Raw genomic sequence first — 6636 nt, forward strand, 5'->3', positions numbered from 1 at the left:
AAACTGGGCGTCTGCTATTTAAAGACTCTAATGCTCCTCTACTGTCAATAAAGAAGCAAGCATTTTTACATTTGACTACTTCCTGTAATCCTGCTAATGCACCTTGGAGTTCAGCCTGCGTTGAAGAGACATAGCGTCTCTTCATAGAGACGTCTTCTCAGCGTCTTAAGCGGCGTCCAATAACAGTATCTACAGTTGACCAGACCACACACTAGAAGGTGAAGGGACGACGTCCTGGACCATTCTCAAGTCGATTGAGAATCGACTTGAGAATGGTCCAGGACGGACCGAAACGTCGTCGTCCCTTCACCTTCTAGTGTGTGGTCTAGTCAACATAATTTAGTCACGTTATTGTGACTTATCGCCTGAGTTTCTACAGTGCCGATGTCAATCTCCCATGTCTCTTCGCTCGTCTCACTGAACCCTACACGCTCTGTGATATATTGTTTAATTAATTGAGATTCACAAATAAATCTTATAATTGTATATTTATTGAAAAAGGCAGAGTAATAATGAGGCAATAATACCACCCTATCGCCGGTGTCCGGACACATGAAAACTACCTAGGTATCAGTGTCCAGCCAGGCGGGGACCACAGGCTGCACAATACTGATAAATTATGTAATTCACAGAGATGCGTTGATTAACATTAATGTTTTATGTTTTATTAAAAATAGATATATATAAACTTTGTTTTCAATCGTTGAATGTAACAATATTTCATGTATAAGATCCAAGATATATTTATGATTTAACGATTTCCTATAAAGTTGCAATGATACCGTAATTGCATTCTATCATCGTCATATATTTAAAAAATTAACCTATAAAATTTAAGTCACTTTAATACAGAAAAAAAGAAGTAAAATAATATGTATGTTAATCATGACGCAGGATCGATGTCTAGGTGAATTATGGCTGACACAGTCAGATTATATATGTCAGCCACAAGCAGGTCATTATCAAAAGAAGGTGCCAAACCAGGGAATGTCATCCACAAGTACAGCTCTTAACTTAAGTATAAACCTTATACATTATATATCATGAGAAATTCAGAAACTTTAATGACAAAAATTTAAAAATATATTTTAAGTATATATTTTGATTCACATACTCATCCTGTGAGGCTTAGTTTACTGTGCGCCTTATAGTCATGACCACGTCACACAAGGGGTCCGTGTAATTGTGCGCCTTATAGTCGTCACCACGTCACACAAGGGGTCCGTGTAACTGTGCGCCTTATAGTCGTCACCACGTCACACAAGGGGTCCGTGTAACTGTGCGCCTTATAGTCGTCACCACGTCACACAAGGGGTCCGTGTAATTGTGCGCCTTATAGTCGTCACCACGTCACACAAGGGGTCCGTGTAATTGTGCGCCTTATAGTCGTCACCACGTCACACAAGGGGTCCGTGTAACTGTGCGCCTTATAGTCGTCACCACGTCACACAAGGGGTCCGTGTAACTGTGCGCCTTATAGTCGTCACCACGTCACACAAGGGGTCCGTGTAATTGTGCGCCTTATAGTCGTCACCACGTCACACAAGGGGTCCGTGTAATTGTGCGCCTTATAGTCGTCACCACGTCACACAAGGGGTCCGTGTAACTGTGCGCCTTATAGTCGTCACCACGTCACACAAGGGGTCCGTGTAACTGTGCGCCTTATAGTCGTCACCACGTCACACAAGGGGTCCGTGTAATTACCCAAAGTTAATTACCCCCGAGGACGAGGCCTCCTCCGGTTTGTAGTTTGGTCCACCAGGCTGTTTGATGCGGCTGTCATTTACACACATTACATTATATATGGATAACTAATCAATCACTGACTTTAACAATAGTAGCCCAACGTCTATAAGGATGATGAGTTGATTTATGAGTGCCGGGCACTCAAAACTAAATAGCCTAATTTGCACCTTTTTTATTTATTTATTTTTATTTATATATACAAGAGTTCTTACATTCTTGAAAAGCCACTACCACGCCCAATCTGGCAGCAGGACTCGAGAGAGAGACCGTCCAGATGTGCTGCTTCTAAACAGCACATACATAATCACTAAAAAACTTCTCTAAATATCTTTCCGGCAGAACAATTCAAATAAAAATTGTTCAACAACTTGAATTTTTGTATTAAGCTCTTGTGGTAAAGCGTTTGAACCTAAGAATTCTCTCAGTCATTCTCTGTTTTACTGTTATTAAACATATATTAAACTCAAGCCAAACAAATCGCTGGACGAAGTATTTGCCAGTTGTGTTGAATGTTAGTAATGAAACACTTGGTGTTATTCTTCACCAATATATTTGGTTCTGGTTAGTCCCCCATTTACATTATGCACTTCAGTTTTCGTCGCCATACTATAGTTTTTAGTTTAGTTTATTTATTATGAACCCCATACCCATCCTTGTGGGCAGTAGTGGAAAGGGTTACAGAGGCACATAATTCGCTCAGGGACTGAACCCACAATTTATTTAGCCAAGCAAGTTACAATCTTGATGACCTAGCCACAAAATTCAATACACGTCACATCAACAATGGGTTCGAGATCGACCACAAGTACAGTTTCTAAATTAAGCATCTTACGTATGTGGAGAGCTAGTCTCACAATTGATATGTTTGTCCTATACATTTCTGCAGTAGTTTCTTTGGGCTCTTATAATTATCTTAGATATCATTGAAGAGAACCTCCTAGGCACTATACTGTATATGCTTGTAAGAAAAAGTATAATAATCCTGAGAACTCGTGTAAATTATGTTGCACTACCACATCATGACCAGCGACCTCTACCACATCATCACCAGCGACCTCTAGCACATCACCACCAGCGACCTCCACCACATCATCACCAGCGACCTCTACCACATCATCACCAGCGACCTCTACCACATCATCACCAGCGACCTCTAGCACATCACCACCAGCGACCTCCACCACATCATCACCAGCGACCTCTACCACATCATCACCAGCGACCTCTACCACATCATCACCAGCGACCTCTAGCACATCACCACCAGCGACCTCCACCACATCATCACCAGCGACCTCTACCACATCATCACCAGCGACCTCTACCACATCATCACCAGCGACCTCCACCACATCATCACCAGCGACCTCTACCACATCACCACCAGCGACCTCTAGCACCTTTCCACCAGTGACCTCTACCACATCATCACCAGCGACCTCTAGCACATCACCACCAGCGACCTCCACCACATCATCACCAGCGACCTCTACCACATCATCACCAGCGACCTCTACCACATCATCACCAGCGACCTCCACCACATCATCACCAGCGACCTCTACCACATCACCACCAGCGACCTCTACCACATCATCACCAGCGACCTCTACCACATCATCACCAGCGACCTCTAGCACATCACCACCAGCGACCTCTAGCACATCACCACCAGCGACCTCTACCACATCACCACCAGCGACCTCTACCACATCACCACCAGCGACCTCCACCACATCATCACCAGCGACCTTCACCACATCATCACCAGCGACCTCTACCACATCACCACCAGCGACCTCTACCACATCACCACCAGCGACCTCTACCACATCATCACCAGCGACCTCTAGCACATCACCACCAGCGACCTCTACCACATAACCACCAGCGACCTCTACCACATCACCACCAGCGACCTCCACCACATCATCACCAGCGACCTCCACCACATCATCACCAGCGACTTCTACCACATCATCACCAGCGACCTCCACCACATCATCACCAGCGACCTCTACCACATCACCAGCGACCTCCACCACATCATCACCAGCGACCTCCACCACATCATCACCAGCGACCTCTACCACATCACCACCAGCGACCTCTACCACATCACCACCAGCGACCTCTACCACATCATCACCAGCGACCTCTAGCACATCATCACCAGCGACCTCTACCACATCACCACCAGCGACCTCTACCACATCACCACCAGCGACCTCTACCACATCATCACCAGCGACCTCTAGCACATCACCACCAGCGACCTCTACCACATAACCACCAGCGACCTCTACCACATCATCACCAGCGACCTCCACCACATCATCACCAGCGACCTCTACCACATCATCACCAGCGACCTCTAGCACATCACCACCAGCGACCTCTACCACATCACCACCAGCGACCTCTACCACATCACCACCAGCGACCTCTACCACATCACCACCAGCGACCTCCACCACATCATCACCAGCGACCTCTAACACATCACCACCAGCGACCTCTACCACATCACCATCAGCGACCTCTACCACATCACCACCAGCGACCTCTACCACATCACCACCAGCGACCTCCACCACATCATCACCAGCGACCTCTACCACATCATCACCAGCGACCTCTACCACATCATCACCAGCGACCTCCACCACATCATCACCAGCGACCTCTACCACTTCATCACCAGCGACCTCTACCACATCATCACCAGCGACCTCCACCACATCATCACCAGCGACCTCTACCACATCACCACCAGCGACCTCCACCACATCATCACCAGCGACCTCCACCACATCATCACCAGCGACCTCTACCACATCACCACCAGCGACCTCTACCACATCACCACCAGCGACCTCTACCACATCATCACCAGCGACCTCTAGCACATCACCACCAGCGACCTCTACCACATAACCACCAGCGACCTCTACCACATCACCACCAGCGACCTCCACCACATCATCACCAGCGACCTCTACCACATCATCACCAGCGACCTCTAGCACATCACCACCAGCGACCTCTACCACATCACCACCAGCGACCTCTACCACATCACCACCAGCGACCTCTACCACATCACCACCAGCGACCTCCACCACATCATCACCAGCGACCTCTAACACATCACCACCAGCGACCTCTACCACATCACCACCAGCGACCTCTACCACATCACCACCAGCGACCTCTACCACATCACCACCAGCGATCTCTACCACATCACCACCAGCGACCTCCACCACATCATCACCAGTGTCCTCTACCACATCATCACCAGCGACCTCTACCACATCACCACCAGCGACCTCCACCACATCACCACCAGCGACCTCCACCACATCATCACCAGCGACCTCTACCACATCATCACCAGCGACCTCCACCACATCATCACCAGCGACCTCTACCACATCACCACCAGCGACCTCCACCACATCATCACCAGCGACCTCCACCACATCATCACCAGCGACCTCTACCACATCACCACCAGCGACCTCTACCACATCATCACCAGCGACCTCTAGCACATCACCACCAGCGACCTCTACCACATAACCACCAGCGACCTCTACCACATCACCACCAGCGACCTCCACCACATCATCACCAGCGACCTCTACCACATCATCACCAGCGACCTCTAGCACATCACCACCAGCGACCTCTACCACATCACCACCAGCGACCTCTACCACATCACCACCAGCGACCTCTACCACATCACCACCAGCGACCTCCACCACATCATCACCAGCGACCTCTAACACATCACACCAGCGACCTCTACCACATCACCACCAGCGACCTCTACCACATCACCACCAGCGACCTCTACCACATCACCACCAGCGATCTCTACCACATCACCACCAGCGACCTCCACCACATCATCACCAGTGTCCTCTACCACATCATCACCAGCGACCTCTACCACATCACCACCAGCGACCTCCACCACATCATCACCAGTGACCTCTACCACATCACCACCAGCGACCTCTAACACATCATCACCAGTGACCTCTACCACATCACCACCAGCGACCTCCACCACATCATCACCAGCGACCTCCACCACATCATCACCAGCGACCTCTACCACATCACCACCAGCGACCTCTACCACATCACCACCAGCGACCTCTACCACATCACCACCAGCGACCTCCACCACATCATCACCAGCGACCTCTAACACATCACCACCAGCGACCTCTACCACATCACCACCAGCGACCTATACCACATCACCACCAGCGACCTCTACCACATCACCACCAGCGACCTCTACCACATCACCACCAGCGACCTCCACCACATCATCACCAGTGACCTCTACACATCACCACCAGCGACCTCTACCACATCACCACCAGCGACCTCCACCACATCATCACCAGTGACCTCTACCACATCACCACCAGCGACCTCTAACACATCATCACCAGTGACCTCTACCACATCACCACCAGCGACCTCTATCACATCACCACCAGCGACCTCCACCACATCATCACCAGTGACCTCTACCACATCACCACCAGCGACCTCTACCACATCACCACCAGCGACCTCTACCACATCACCACCAGCGACCTCCACCACATCATCACCAGCGACCTCTAGCACATCACCACCAGCGACCTCTAACACATCACCACCAGCGACCTCTAACACATCACCACCAGCGACCTCTAACACATCACCACTAGCGACCTCTAGCACATCACCACCAGCGACCTCTAACACATCACCACCAGCGACCTCTAACACATCACCACCAGCGACCTCTAACACATCACCACCAGCGACCTATAACACATCATCACCAGCGACCTCTACCACATCATCACCAGCGAC

Source organism: Procambarus clarkii, chromosome 16 (genome assembly GCF_040958095.1).
Source record: "Procambarus clarkii isolate CNS0578487 chromosome 16, FALCON_Pclarkii_2.0, whole genome shotgun sequence".
Lineage (NCBI taxonomy): Eukaryota > Metazoa > Arthropoda > Malacostraca > Decapoda > Cambaridae > Procambarus > Procambarus clarkii.